The sequence below is a fragment of the Balaenoptera physalus genome, assembly GCF_965194825.1.
Source record: "Balaenoptera physalus genome assembly, chromosome: 1".
In the NCBI taxonomy this organism is placed as follows: domain Eukaryota; kingdom Metazoa; phylum Chordata; class Mammalia; order Artiodactyla; family Balaenopteridae; genus Balaenoptera; species Balaenoptera physalus.
Window position 1 is genome coordinate 9129151 of NC_138882.1, and position 17303 is coordinate 9146453.

Here is a 17303-nt window from a genome sequence, read left to right on the forward strand (position 1 = left end):
TTGTGATGGTTTGCACCATTCAAGTAGTATCGAAAACTTTTCATCTAAATATGGCAACTCCTGATATTTTGTCACCAATGTCATAGCTTAACTCCTTTCTCCATTTCCAGGAATAATAGATTGCACAAATATCAAAATTATGTAGACCTTTTATAAAAACTAGAAAAGTATTTTAACAGCAAGAAAGAGCCGAGGTTGCCATGACTTATTTCTGTTTAATTAGAGAACAAGGAAATAAAGGACTATAATAGTGCCTACCGCTAGAGAACACACTAAAAGAATTATGAACAAAGCATCTTTATTTTCAGATCCCCGTCATGTGATATAGATGTGCAGAACAGCATACCATCCACCCCAAAATGATATGAAGCTCCTAACCTACCAGACACATATATTTTCAGTGATTAAAAAATAATAATAAAAACCATTGTTGGCACAAGTTGAGTAAAAAGACACTTTCACATAATCCTGGAGGAGGCATAAATCAATCCAATATTCTACAGTACAATCTGACAGCACAAACTGAGTTATGAAATGTATCAATTTTTTACTCCAAAGATTTCTATTCCTAGGACTCTATCCTAGACAAATAGATATAGTAAGAGAATCTCCTTCATACCATCGTGAGTATCCACTGAATCCACACAAGTAGAGCTCTTAAAGGAGTGTGCCACATAGTAAATGTTTATCAAATGCTAGCTATTATTCATTTTACACTTATGTTAATAGCAATGGGTGTAGTTTTTAAAAATCTGGAATGAAATACTCAAAATTTTAGTAAAAAGTCATCAAAACCTTTATTTTTATTTATTTTCCACATTTTCTAAAATAAGCATATATTATTTTCTTAAGTCTACGTAGTAAAAATGTTTTTAAAGAGGTACAAGTTAAAGCTAAGACCACATGACAGAATTAAGTTCATTTTTTAGCTTGAATACATGAGTCTATTGCAAGGACTCAGTTGAATATGAAGATATAATAATCTACTGCAAGAAAAATATCAAACAACGTCATTTGCGGGGTTAGGGCTTCAATACATACATTTGCAGGGGACAGGGGTAGGCACAAACATTCAGTCCATAACACCTAAGAAGTGCAAGAAAGATTTTCTACAAACTTTCCTTTTGGTGGGGAACTCATAATTGGATTAGATTGGCATAACTCTCAATCTCAGTCATTTTCTTCAATTCTGAAAATTATGTCTTAGTTTCCAAGATTTAGTGTTAAGGTTGCCACCACCTGTGAGGGATCTTTTGTTCATACACTGTACCTGTGAGACACCTGCCTTACCTTTTCACATGACCCATGGTGAGTTCTCTGTTATATTTGGGCCATGTTTAGAATGTGGGAATATTCTGCAAGGCTACTGATGGGTAAATAATCCAGACAGTCCGAATAATTATTCTTGCTCACGGTGCTCTTGATTCTCCCAAAGTATTGCTGAAAAAATGATACATGTTCTTTCTTTTTTAGGGGCTCTTGGGACCCACAAACCTGTCTCTCTTTTCCCTTCTGCAAAACTGAGGCAAAATCTTTCACAGGAACTTCTCCAAAGCATGCTATCTAAGCCATGGATCCATTTTCTTATGTCGTTCACATTTCTAAAATAAGACTTTGGAGGCAAAGTCTGTATTTTTCTTTTCTACGATGTCACAGACTCTTCCCTGAGGGTATTATCTCAGGATACGCTGCCATCTTAAAGGTATGGAAGGAAATTTTTTTAAACACAGGGAGCCAAAAAAAAAACTCAATATAAATTAACACCTCAAAATTGGACAATGAAAGGTTTTCCATTGGATTTGGCAATAAGGAAATTGTTGGTACTTCAGAGAGAGGGGTTTTAGTGGAATGATTGTGCTAGAAGGCAGAATGCAATTGGTAGAAATTTGAGTGAGACATAAACTGGAAACAGCAAACAGACTGAAGAAACATGGCTATGAAGAAAGAGAAATATAGAGTGTTAAATAGAAGAAAATAAGGGGTTCATGGAAAAAATTACTTGTAATGTGCAACAAAACTATGTTACTTATTGACATTGGATATAGACAGTATATTTTCTATATCAAAAATCACATCCCTATGTATATGTGTTAGCATACGGTATTTGTTTTCCTCTTTCTGACTTACTTCACTCTGTATGACAGACTCTAGGTCTATCCACCTCACTACAAATAACTCAATTTCGTTTCTTTTTAAGGCTGAGTAATATTCCATTGTATATATGTGCCACATCTTTTTTATCGATATATATGGAATCCAAAAAAAAAAAAAAAAGGTTCTGAAGAACCTAGGGGCAGGACAGGAATAAAGACACAGACATAGAGAATGGACTTGAGGACATGGGGAGGGGGAAGGGTAAGCTGGGACGAAGTAAGAGAGTGGCATGGACTTATATATACTACCAAATGTAAAATAGATAGCTAGGAAGCAGCCGCATAGCACAGGGAGATATGTATAGCTGATTCACTTTGTTATAAAGCAGAAATTAACACATCATTGTAAAACAATTATACTCCAACAAAGATGTTAAAAAAAAATTTTGTTTAATTAAAAAAAAAATCACACCCCTTCATGCACCTTGTACAACTATTAAAACTACTGTCTCTTTTGCCACAAAAGGAGATAATATTTTAAATCAGCACCATCCAGAATTAACACCTTGGACAAACTCACTTTCTAGAACAATATGAAATAGATTTTTTTCATGAAAGCATCAGCCTTTCAAATAAAAAAATAATGGACAGAAGATGAACCAACTACCTACTGGTCCCATCTAAGAAGTTGCTTAACCTAAGGAACAAGCAATGACTCTGAGTGGTAATTCATAAAAATTTACATGCTAAAATATGCTAAGGGATTACCCAAATGCCATTCCCATACCCAACTTACATGAATCAGTTAAGAATATGTCACAATTACCTCTCTCACCCTCTTTAAATTTATTCCCCTCTTCCAGAACCCCAAACATCTGCAAAAAATATTATTTCATCTATGGGCACATAATGTTTGTTAAGTGTATTACAAATCAGAGTGAATAGCTATTCCACCGATTTGGCAATTTTGTAACTGTGAGAAATTTTAAGAGGTGTGGTGCATTTCATGATTTATCATTTTGCCTTACAGAACTCAACAATTTTTTTGTGAATTAATTTTGTGTAATAAATGGAGATAAGGGGATATAGTTTAAAATAGACTTCCTTTTAATTTGTCATAAAACCTATTCTTAAAACTGACACATTTTAATAAAAATTTAATACTAAGACTAGTAGGACTTCATTTGATATATTCATAATCAATATGTAGGAGTAACAGAGTCAAAAACTTAAACCCAGTAACATTGAATGATACACTAATACAATTGATACAATAATAAATACAATTGACTTTCTATGACTAGTTGAAAATATGATAAATAAGATAAACAGAATATTATCCTTCTGGGTTCTAGTAAGACTTCTAATTTTAGGATGAGAACCAATAGGTTTTATAATAAAAAGAAATTATGTCATAAGCAGAATAAAAAGCATCAAGGTAAATTTATTAATATGTACCTTTATTACATGACACATGGTGAGCTAACAAAATTCAACATAAATCCTTTACAAAATTGGCCTTAAATTAAAAGACATGTGAAAAGGAGCCCATCTAAGTAAAAATCAATGTGCTAAATTGAGTTGCTCCTTCCAGTCTGTTATATATAAAAGTTAAGTATCTCCCTCAGTTGAAATATCTCAACATAACATCAGCTGAAAAAAGGTCTACATAGGGAAAAATAGAATCCATTGAGAAAAAAAAAAAAACCACATTTTAAAAAATTTTGGTTATACTGCAGTTATTACAAAATATTGGCTATATTCCCCAGGATATACAATACAACTCTGAGCCTAAGTTAAACCCAATAGTTTGTACCTCCCACTCCCCCATCCCTATATTGCCCCTCCCCCACCTTCTCCCACTGGTAACCACTAGTTCATTCTCTATATCTGGGAGTCTATTTCTTTTTTGTTATATTCACTAATTTGTGGTATTTTTTAGATTCCACATGTAAGTGACATCATACAATATTTGTCTTTCTCTGTCTGACCTATTTTACTTAGCATAATGCCCTCCAAGTCCATCCATGTTGCTGCAAATGGCATAATTTCATTCTTTTTTATGGCTGGGTATTATTCCATTGCATATATATACCACATCTTCTTCAGCCATTCATCTGTTGATGGACACTTAAGGTTGCTTCCATACCTTGACAATTGTAAATAATGCTGCTATGAACATTGGGGTGCCTGTATCTTTTCTAGTTAGTGATTTGGGTTTTTCGGGATATATATCCAAGAGTGGAATTGCTGGGTCTTACAGTAGTTCTATTTTTAGTGTTTTGAGAAACCTCCAAATTGTTTTCCACAGTAGCTGCACCAATTTACATTCCCACTGACAATGTAGGAGTGTCCCCTTTTCTCCATATCCTCACCAACATTTGTTATTTGTGATCTTTTTGATAATAGCCACTCTGACAGGTGTGAGGTGATATCTTATCTTGGTTTTAATTTGCATTTCCCTGATGATTAGCAATGTTGAGCATCCTTTCATGTGCCTGTTGGCCATCCACATTTCCTCTTTGGAAAAATGTCTCTTCAGTTCTTCTGTCCATTTTTTAATCACACTGTTTGTTTTCTTGATGTCGACTTGTATGAACTGTTTATATATGTTGGATATTAATCCCTTACCAGTCATATAATTTGCAAATATCTTCTCCCATTCAGTAGTTTATCTTTTCATTTTGTCCAGTGGTTTCCTTTGATGTGCAAAAGCTTTTAAGTTTAATTAGGTCCCGTTTGTTTATTTTTGCTTTTCTTTCCTTTACTTTAAGAGACGGATCCAAAAAAATTGCTACGATTTATGTTGAAGCGTGTTCTGCCTATGTTTTACTCTAGGAGTTTTATGGTTTCTGGTCTTACATTTAGATTTTTGATCCATTTTGAGTTTATTTTTGTATATGTTGTTAGAGAATGTTCTAATTTCATTGTTTTACATGTAGCTGTTCAGTTTTCCCAGCACCACTTATTGAAGAGACTATATTCTTGCCTCCTTTGTCATAGATTAATTGACCATAGGTGTGTGGGTTTATTTCTGGGCTCTTTATCCTGTTCCATCGATCTATGTGTCTGTTTTTGTGCCAATACCATACTGTTTTGATTACTGTAGCTTTGCAGTATAGTCTGAAGTCAGGAAGCATGATTCCTCCAGCTCTATTCTTCTTTCTCAAGATTGTTTTCACTATTTGGGGTCCTTTGTATTTCCATACAAATTTTAAAATAATTTGTACTAGTTCTGTGAAAAATGCCATTTTAAAATTGGGTACAACAAACAATAAATGTTGGTTGATATAGATGAAGATAAAGACTTATAGGTAGGTACAGAGATACAGAAATAGATATATGCTTAGTTAACAAATATTGACTGAGTTTAAATGAACAATTTAATAATAATTCCTTTTTTAAAAAAGGCAATGCGGTCATGATTAGCAAAGTGTACACTCAGTTCACCAATTAACAAGTCACTTTTAAAATTTTTCTTCCTTGTTTTCTATCTTTAATTCCTAACAATTAATATTTCCAAAATGCAGACAAGTCTGAAATTTAAACCTGTCCATTTTACTGCTTATCAGCACTTCTTGCACTGGATGAGTAGGAGGAGATGCATAAGCTCATGATTAAAGGGATATTCTCCATTAGCTCCATGCTGAATCATTATGAGAATGTCTTATGCCTCCCTTTCACTAATATGAAAGTGCACAATTATTAGAACCTTCTAATAAATATATCTCTGCATTAAGTATATAAATATCCATTAACAAACGGGTATTTCACGTTTATTCTTGTTTCGAAAGAAGCATCATTATCCCTGACTTCATTGTTCTCTTAAATTTCAGGAATTCCACCCAACTCTAAGCATGTTTTAAAACAATGTAAACAGGCATGCACTATATGTATCAGCCAGCCTAATTCAATAGAAATGATTTAAAACAACAGAGGAGCATGACCTAGATAAAGTTTTGCACCACCTGTTTTATTTTGCATTTATGTAACACTGGAAATCCAAGATTAAATAACTTGAAACTGTCTTACTCCCACAGAATCTAATTCACTGTTTTTCTCTAGACACTGCCTATATTTTCCAGATATATTTTTCCAAAGCAAATAACATAAATTAATAAAATGAAAGTTGTTTTAATTCTTAAAGTATGCTGCAGATATCACCTCTTCTTGCTTTCTCTATGACCTAAAGCAGTTAAATTCCATTCAGACCTCGAAGTAGTAATTTTTCCACATCACAGTTTCTTTCTTGCTTGCCTATAATTAAGGCATACCTTCCCTAAACTTAAGGATACCCCCCCTTTATCCATGTCTTTTCCTTACTTTTGCACTAATTCCTGAAATTGCAGACTCTACTTGACATATTTATTTCTTTGTTATCAATGCAGTTCATTTTAATGTTCAACTTCATCTATGGAATTAACTTTTATAAATATTCTGCAATAAAGTAGGACCTATTTAACATTTAGCACATGAGTATCCTGAGCCTTGAGATGGTTGTGAACTATCTACAGCCACACTGGCAACAAAATGCATGACAAAGTCAAGCTAGACTATAGCTCCTAACTTCTGTGCATATCGTTCAAGAATTTTTTTTTGAAGTCTCAGATTAGTGAATACTCTCAAAAGTTTATAATATTTCTGCTGAACCATAAATCATAAGATATTATAAACACAAAAAATTGAGGACAAAATTTAAAGACAATTTTTTACTTGCTATTTCACCGGCAAACTTTTAAACTGAGTAATCCATACCAGCTACCTCCGTTTCTCACCGTCCCTGTCCCTTCACGCTCTGTCATTTGACTCTCAATAGTCTACTACTCTAACCCCAGTGATGAAGGCCGCATTGAGCTGCTATTTGAACACGTTTAGGCTTTTTGAAAATTTCTCATCCTTCGGCTTCCGTGAGAACAGACTGCTACACTACGCTAACTTTCCTTCTGCATCATCAATCACCTCTTCTCTTATTCCATTTGTCCATCACACTCCTCAAATATGAATATGTTTCAAGGCAGTCTTCAGCACTCTGTGTCTTAGTCTACATTTCTTTTTCAGATTACAACAAATCTTGTAGCTTCATTTTTATTTCTATTCATGTGACCTACTAAACATGCAACCATACACATATCCATAGACTTAAGTCTACATGCACATTCTTGGATGTTCATATATGCATGCACATATATTCTCATATATACATGGATACGTGGATATGTCATTTATGTTATTTGTGTGTATGTGAGGATACATGTGAAGATACAAGGATACAGACAGATGAATATATAGATATAAATCTCATGTCTCCCCTGAGCCCAATTATCTAACAATTTACTATATATGTGTGTGTGTATATATATATATATATATACGTATATATATATCTACCTCAATGCCCTATCATGCCAAATACTATATACTTAAAATGAAATCTGTTAGAATTGTCCTCTCGTGGAACTGCCTTAGCTCTGTTGTCTTTTAGTTGTACATATGAGCCTATCTTTTTTATTTCATAATACAACCGATGACTTTATAACATCACTCCTTTTTTTACCCTTTTTTTTCTTAGTCTAAGTTTTTATAAACTTATGCCAACTATATTTATAATTTCTAACAATATTTGTCTATAATCTTCTTTGTGGACATTTTAATTTATTCCCATTTCTAGTGAAATATGATTCTAAAAATAATTTAATTGTAAAAATAAAACAAATATTAACTAGGCAAATGGAATTTATAGGCTTTTTTTTTTTTTTTGGCTACTCAAACCTCAAACTTCTGTAAAGTCTTTACCTCTTTCATTGAAGCTGAAGTAGTAAGACAATTTTTGTTTATTTATTTTTTCCCACTGAATTCTGTAGTTCCCTTACCTGCCACATTGCCTGAGTTGTGGACCTAAAATATAGGCCTAAGAAATCCTACAAGCATTTCTGCAAAATCTAAAATATGTATGTGGCTATATCTTTGGATATTATGAAATTATCTGCTCAGACATAATGGACCTACTGAAAAAATAATTAAAACATTTTATTTGCATGGCAAACCCTTCTCTAAAGACCTAACATTTTTTTTTTCTCCTTCATTTCTCTAACTTACAAAGAGTCATTCACTCATCCTGCCTGGAAGATGATTTACATTAATTTCTGGGTCATAATTACATTATCTGTGACTAATACATTTACCTCATTAATTTGGGAATGGATTATCTACAAATATATCACAAATGGTTTTTCCATTTTGATTGATATTCAAAATCATGTAAAAGTGAAAACAAACATACTGCTCATCCTCAAAGTTCTAATTTCTTACATCAGATAAAATTAAACTCTGCAGGGTTGACTTAAACTACCAATATTCTATAGATTGTGCAGTATAAAAGTAAAATAATAATAGTAATAATAATATGATAGCTAAAGAAATATGGTAAATATGATTAATTACTCTGTCTCACATTTCATTTAGACTGCCACACAGTTAAGACTGTTGTAATGACTGATAATAACCACATTGAAAAAAGTAGTAAAACACAGATATCTCCTTTAAAGATGGCATTAAGTTACATCTAGTTAAGAAAAGTAAAATCAGAATTGGATGGAAAAATTCTATCAGTATGAACTGACCGGCTTGAGCAAGTTCAGGGAAGGTAAATCTCTACTCTCTTCTTTTAGTTTTTATAATTGTGTTTCCTCCATATTAAGCTGATTTTATTTATTTATTTTTTACTTGTATCATCCATTTTATTCATTAGGTTTTATTTGAAAAATAGAATTCTTTAAAAAAAAAAAGTGTAGGTAACTGCAAGTCTATCCCAATCCATCAAGAATCTATTCCACTTATATTTTGGAGGCATTTATATCCCCTTTTCCATAGACTGAAGAACATTTTTCATTGTGTGATAATCCCTACAGGAGATACCCACCTTTCATTATTATAATTATTATATGTTCTTTTCCCCTGCAAATCTCTTTTTCTCCCATCTTTTCTTTCCTTTCTTCACGTATATCAGAATGAAGAGTGTACAATATACAATAAGGATAGAACTGTCAGAGGCAGCATCGGGAAGATTCCGGAAGAAATTTAAAAATTCAGTTTCTTCCTTTATATAGGTTTAAAAAATTGAGCCAAATTCATTTTTGAAGATGAATCATGTTTGCTTGGGATCATCACCCAGCCTCAACTCCATAAACAAAGAAACTATTTTAGCAATTATTGAATGGAATATCAAGGATTATCCATCAAGAATTATCTGTATAATAATTTTACAAATGTTGACTGAATTTGGCAAATGATATATAAACCTTTATCTAAAACAGCAGGCTATTTATTCCAAGATTTATTAATATAAATGTTTTAAAGAAGACATAGTTCTTATCAAATTGAAATTCAGTTAAGATGAATATATAAAGCTTATTTTATATGTACAATAAATATTTCACAACTTCTAGCAGCTCTCTATATAATTTTTCAGTACATGCAACATTATTACAACATGGGTTAGCATTAAATGAGAAAAAGGAATTATAATTGAATGTAGATTACAAGAAATGAAGGGTAAAAGGCAATAATGTTCAGTATATAAACAGACACTAACAGGAGATGCTTACTTAATTTTATCTAGGCAATATTGCTTGAAATTAAAACTTTAATGAATGTAATTACTAGTGCATAAGCAAAAGAATATTAAATCCAGGTATAATTTTTCATTAAAGATTTTAAATCACTTCCTTTTTTTAATTCTGTGGTATAGTCAAGAAAAATATCAACTCATACATTATTGTTATTAAAATAATTATCTCTTTTTATGTAGTTAAGAACTTAATCTATATGCAGAAAATACTACAGAATAATTAAAGGAGGAAGTTATAAATGTTTAAATGTGCTAAATATCAGATATACTGAAGAAATTTAATAATAGTTTGTTGCCTACTATTCTATTATAAATGGAAAAAGAAGTTGCTTATAAAATATTAAGATCCCATTTTCAACTACTACAAAGCCATGAATTTCCATATTTAAAATAAAGTCTATTTATAAAATCATATGTCAACAGTTATTCAGCATCAAAAGCAGAAGATATTTCAAGTTATTTGAAGTTGTTATTCTTGACCCATTTTAGAAATAATACATAGGGCTCAAAAAAAGATTACTTTCAAATGAAAGAATATAATCTGACACATGTGAGAACAAATATTTTCATATGATATATGAGAGTAGTGCAACAAAACAAATTAAATATTCATTGGTGTTCAAAGGCACATAATCATAGAGTATATCATAATTTCTTATAGAACTGAAACTAATTATAGGATGGAAATCTTCCACTGGACGTTTAAATATGGATTCATAATTTGTATCTTTTATACAAATTAGTTTCTATTTCTATGTTAATGTCTATAGGAAGCAGCATTATTGCCTCAAGACCTTCTGAAATTTATCTACAAACTATTCTCATGCAGGTTTATTTAAAAAAATACTTTATGTCCCAACCTACTGATATTCAGTCTTTGGGAATTTTTAATAATGTACGTTCCCAGGCCTTATCTATAAAGGCAAAATATCTGGGAAACAATATGACGAAACTGCTCGATTCCCTTTTACAGGCATCAGAATGTCTTTAAAGTCCATGTGCCATGAAGCAAACTGAAAATCAGGAAGAATCCAATTAAAACTGTAGTCATTTGTTTAGGTATATATTGTCAATCTTTCTATAATATGTAATCAATTAATCACAAATACATTATTCTGTAATACTGAAAACAATGTTATACATTCTATTATAGCAAATATCCTAAGTATTAATTAATTGTAATAATATTAAGTATTATCTAATAATATTGATACTAATGTTGCTACTAAGATACATACATTTTCTTTTCAAGCTAGGCTTAAATAACACCTTTAAAGATTATAGCGAGATAGGAGGCAGTGCTTCATGATATTAAATCTTTATCTTCTATAAATAGCAATAGCAAACCTTCATCTAGCAGTTGTGTGTGTTCAGCATTGTTCCAAAAGCCATATAAATATTAACTCTTATAACCCTTAAAACCTTATCAGTGTTGTTATTTTACAAATAAGGAAATAGGAACATAAAAATAAGTATTTTGCAAACATCATGTAACTAGTATGAGACAGAGCAGGGATTCACACTCAAGTCGTCTGACTCCAGAACCATACTCTGTGGTTATTATGCATCGTACTTTATACATGGTATTATTTCCTTGGTGATTTAGAGCATTTGACTTTGGATTGAGTGTGTTAGTGTATATAGAAATATCTGCCACCTGGCAGGCATTGTCAGTTTTGGGTTTTTTTTTTTCATTTCTGTCCTGCGGTAAGATGCAAGTTTCCATTTTCATCTACAGCACTCTCTTCCATCATGAACCATGCATGGTTCCTTTTACATAGGTGGTTTCAATCCAAGACCTATCTCTGAATAAGTGTAACAGTAAAGGGCATTTATTTCTTGCTGGTAACTTGGCTCCAAGTCAGTTTCCTTTTATATGAAGAAGAATCACAAGCAAAGATTTATTGGAAACCATCTTTATTACTAATTAATCAAACCTAGATAGGATTTCCCTCTCTACTTTCAGAACAGCAGATTTAAATTGAAAGGAAAACCAGACCTATTTTTGCATTTTTGAAAATTAAAAATACTAACAATACACCACATCAGTCGAAAATTTGATCAAAACCTCAGGATTAAAACCAATGTATCATTTTCAAAAGAACAAGATTTCTGGCTCTTTGTGATATTTTAAAATTCACACAAGAGATGGAGAATGAGTGACAAAATGGGTAATAGAAGGTATTGGGGGATTATATACCAAGGTTACTTATTCTAGAAGATGCAGAACTGCACCAGAGACTGATACTTTGGCAGGATGAAATATGGTATTTCATGGAGAATTTCCCCCAGTACTTCATAAGCAAATCTTCAATAATGCTGACAATTTTCATTTCCAATAACTACTGATAATTTATTTGCACAAAGGCAATTGTCCTTATTAAATATATAGAAAATTTGAGATAGGCTGTAAAGATTTACAAATGGCTTTCCTAATATTTAAAACACCAATGATTTACCAATTTATTTATTTTCCCTTTCTGTACTGGCCACCAGCTTTTCAGGGGGAATCAATTACCATTTCCATATATCTTTTCAATTGACTTTGACCTTCCATGCTTGGAGATCCTCTCCAACAGCAAATGATCTCTCTGGATCCTTCAGCATCTTAGTCCCTGGATAGCCACAACTTTTATTTTTAAATCTTCCTTTCAGCAGTTCTACAGCACTAAAGTTAATGGCTTGCTAAACCCTGGAATACCATTAAAAGCAGGAGTCTGCACATTTGTCTTTTAACTTCGTGTCTGTTCTACTTTCCATTCTTCTTTAAACAGTTGCTCTTCTGTAAAGGCTCAGTGGGGAGCTGTTCCCTACAGACTCAATCAAGTGTTCACTTTCACTGGGCTTTCTAGCAGCAGATTTAATACATTTATTTGGACAAAATCAAGCCTTTGTGATACGTGGTAAGCTCTCAATTTACCTAACAGCAAAACAAAAAACAAACCAAAAAGACAAAACAGACCCTTGTATTACCAATCTTAAAGATATAACATCTGTCAAATATTTCTTAATAAATTATTTTTAAAGAATCAACACTTTATAACTCCATAAACAAGGAAGAAACTCCCATATATCTCCTTCATATAAAAAATAAGTAAAAATAAAAATCCTCTCTATAGTTTTTGTAGCTCTGCCCTTTGTTTTGAAATGTAAATTATAAGAAAACAACAAATGTTCTGTATTAAAATATTTAAAAGTAATAAGTTTACCTAAATTTCTGATGATATCATGTATCTAATCTAAAAGTCATTCAAACTCAAGAAAGAAGGGTATTGCCTACATCAGGTAAATAATAAGCTAATATTAAGGCTTTTTTCATGAACTATCAGCGCAACTCATAACCAACCAATAATGGAAGTAGTATTATATAGAAATTTTTCAAGCCTTTAGCTAGTGGTATTTGAAGGAGTGTGTATAAACAATGCCATATCCAAACACACACACAAGACTGAATTAGTATTCCTTATATTGTAGGAAGAAATATTGAACACACACACATATTCGAATCAAATACAAGAAATGAGTACACAACCACAGAATCTCAATTTCAATTAAAATTAGCAGATGAGAGAAGGTAATACACTGTAGTTTGTCATTAGCACAAAGAGGATCTGATTAGTATCAATGAAACTTATGGCAACACAGTACTACTAGGCCTTACAAAAGGTTTCATTTGGACCCAACATTAAGTTAATAAGAGTTTTTAAAGCAAACATCATCTTATTTTCCTGGATATCTCATCTTCTCTTGAATGCTGGATGCATAATTAATGAAACCAATTTAAGTACAGGATATGCAATACTAAGAATAAATTGTAGGAAAATATTCATCTCATTAGTCTTGATATAAAATCACTTAACATAGGAAAAGGGGAAAACAAATCTGTTCTATTTGCTCTGTGAATGATCTAATCACTTTTAAAAATGGCAGGAGAGGGGTGGATGTGGATCAAGGGGAACAGAGAACATACAATAAACCTCAAATGTCATTCATCAAAGGATTTAATTCTAGAGTCATTGCTTTATTAAATTTTGTCTACCCTCTCCATACTTCTAAATAAAAAACAAACATGAGTTAATACCTGGGCCTGAGATTCCATCACAGCAACTCTCACTGAAAATGTCACCTTACAGTTAGGAATTTGATATAATTGTACTAATTACATCTGATTTAGATTCCTTGCTGAAATTTTATTTTAACAATATGTCCTTTTAGCAATGTTTCACCATCTAATAATTAAAATATACTCCCTAATGATGGTAGATACACTTTTTTAATTCATAAAAAGTAAAACTGAAAATTAAAACTAACTCCCAGTGTTTATAAAGAACAGGGAAGTTTTAATTGCATTATCACCAAACATTGCATGAGAGAGGAATACGTCGATGACACAGTTGTAACTCATGAGAAGTAGTATGTAGTAGAAGTAGAATGTAAGTAATGGTTAGTCATTCTGACCTAGCAAGATGTTTCTGTTTGTCATAATGGAAAATCCCTCTTGGTGAAGATGGAATGTGTGTCTTTAATGGTATTCAAATTCTCTGTTCGTAGTCACCCACAGGCAGACATTTCCAAACAACCAAGCAGTTGGTATTGTGTAAAAAAAATTCCATACACTTCTCAGTGTGTTAAATCTGTTTAGCTATTGTACCACACTTTAACTTATACCAAAATGCATGATCCTCAACATAAAATCTATGTGAATCAAAAAACGGTAGCAAGTCAAATCAGACATGTCTTTCCAAAAATATATTTAAATGCTGCAGTTTCTTAGAGAGGAAGCCTCGGCTTTAAAACAAACCAAAATAAAGTTGTTTTGTTTTTTTGTTTTTTTTTGCTAGGAACAACTGATTCCTTTTTTAGAGTTCATGAAACACTGCCAAAGGAAGCAAGGGCAATGGTAAGCAGAGAATGACTTGGGCTCTCCTTTTGTTATAGTCTATATGGCATTCTGAGTAATACTTCATCTAGGGGACAAAAAAGGTTTCCATCGCTTGAACAAACATTAGAAATTTTCTGTATTACACCACAACTGCTATCATTGCCTTTGCAAAGACTTGAGAGAAGACAGGATAAATCAAAGACTAGCCAACTAGAACAAGAATTGAACCAAAAAAAATGGGAATACATAAAGAGTTCAGGAGCATACAATGACTCAGAATTTCCTGAATAAATGGGAAATTTCACTCACCATTTCCTCGTTGTGTAATGTCACTCTCAATTCTGCCATAATTCATCTTGTCTCACTAGAAAATGAGATATTAACATTTACGATTATGTCTACCTGTTGGGAGGTAGTTTGTTTCCCTGTCAATGAGAGGGCATTGGTGCTCCTCATCTTTTAAATATATCCTTAGCCGTATCTGTTAAAAATGAATCAAGTATAGACCATTCATGACACGATGTCACAATTGTGATCTGTTAATATTTTCTAGCCATCATTGTGATAATAGCCTACTTAACTCTTCAACATTAAAATACTTATTTTCAATTTGGAAAATCTTTTTTCTTCCAAAATAAAATAACTACATGTCTAAAATCTGTCATGAGCTAGTAGGAAGAAAGTGCCTCTGTACTCAGTGTTCTACTGAATCACAGTATTTGTACTCTAAGGACCATCAACATTATTTTAATTATCCCCACTAAAAAATATTTTAAAGTACCCATACTCTTTAGAATACAGTTGTGTATATATTCTAAACTATCCCATTAGCTTGTGGTAAATATGACTCCTTAAACCATAAAGTCACATTTTCACCTGAAGAATTGCTTTGGAAACTGAAAAATGATACCATGTGCCTCCAATATGTACACTGGATTTCTGTAGCAAATGCTTTGTGGGAATGAAAAATATTTTCACCCTAAATTATTCTGAACTTCGTATTATGACACACAGAACTGAATAAGCAAGTGTTAAAGAGAGCAAACTAAACACCTAACCAACTGAGTTTATTCCTGATCACAGGGACTTCTAAGGATTACAGGCATCAGTGCTGCCAGGATGGAGGTCGCCCAAAATGGGTAATAGTGTTCAGCCTATCTAAATTCCCCATGAAATGAAACCCCATATGGGTTCATTTAACTATGGTAGACTTCCTTTCATGTTCTAAACTATTATGTTGTGATTATAGATAGCTGCTGAATTTACTGATGGGAAAATTAAAAACTGAGTAAATAACCTATATCAGTGTATCAAATATTATGGAATCATTTCAAAGAAAAGAAAAGGCTCTTAGTGCATACCCATATTTAAAATAATTAGTTATATCTCAAAGGAAATTTTTAGATATACTTTTCAGTTTTCAGCAATCATGGAAAATAGAGCAATACTTTAAAAAAATTATTTTTTCATTCACAGCATGTCTTCTCTTACATATTATATAGGTTCTTATGATTAAGGATAAAATAAACTTCTAAAAATATAATTAAGAAAATATTAAAATAAGCAAAATTAGAAAAAAAAATGTAATTTAACAACCAGTAGATAAGACAGAATATATAAAGTGATGAAAAATTCTGCATAATTATTGTGTTTATAAATCAAAAAACTGAATTAATTTTAATAATTTAAATTTAGTCAATAATCCAATATAATAGCTTAAAAAGTGAAAAATGCAGAAGACTGAGTTTAGGAAAGTAATAAGATCACTAAGGAATATTCTCTCTCCACACAGTGTCCAAACCCTTTACCCTCAACACACACACACACACACACACACACACACACACACACACACACACACACACACACATTAGTATCTATTCAAAAATGACCAGCACTAGACATATTTAGTACTATATTAGGTCAGACTTGGAAAATAATTATAGCAATTCCATCATTACATAAAAGTTTCCAAAATTTTAGAAAGTAATTAGAAGTTACATATGAATTTTTTAAAACCAAAACTAATCAAGCTGATACAAAAAACATACTTCTAACTAAATCTTCATCAACATAAAACAATACCCTAACCTACTGAGTATAACAAAGCATTAAAAAATAAAAGCCATGGCTATACTTTTTATCAAAAAATAGAGAGGAAATAACTTTATTTCTCTACACCTTCCACATATTTTCTTTTTGTTTTAATTTAGGTCTTTCATGTTAAAAGCTCTTCTCAGATGTCGAGGTACCCATTTATGTCTTCCCATATTTAAGGCAGCAGTTAAAAACTATAAGGAAACACCATGGTGCAGAACCAGAATGTTTTGACTTGTTGGCTTTACTATAGAGTAATCCTGCTGGGTCACTTCGGTGAGGAGAACACTAAACAATAGTACATTTATATTGTTTCTTTGGAGCTAGTTAGGTTTCCCAGAAGAAAAGCCTATCAATTTCCTACCTGGAAACCACTACCACTATGGAAGCCTAGAAGAATAAGTGACTCACTCTACAGTATGGAGAATTTACTTAATTTTTCTTTAGTGTATGGTACAAACTAGTTCATAGTTCAGTAGTTCAAATTCAGTTGAGATCAGCTTCTCCAGAAAATAAACCTCTAGACTTCTGCTAGCATTTGTCTTTGTGTGTGTGTGTGTGTGTGTGTGTGTGTGTGTGTGTGTGTGTGTGTGTGTATGTGAAG

The 17303-nt window shown here is 32.1% G+C and overlaps 1 long non-coding RNA gene across 2 annotated transcripts in view; it reads left to right on the forward strand.

Moving 5' to 3' along the window:
• The window catches only part of LOC309644620, a 44950-nt gene that overhangs the window by 14405 nt on the left and 13242 nt on the right, over positions 1–17303 (forward strand). The window contains exon 2 of one of the 2 annotated variants that reach the window (XR_014254523.1): positions 14562–17273. This is a non-coding gene — a long non-coding RNA (uncharacterized lncRNA). The remainder of the gene's footprint in view (positions 1–14561; positions 17274–17303) is intronic. The other variant, XR_014254524.1, reaches the window with a different exon arrangement.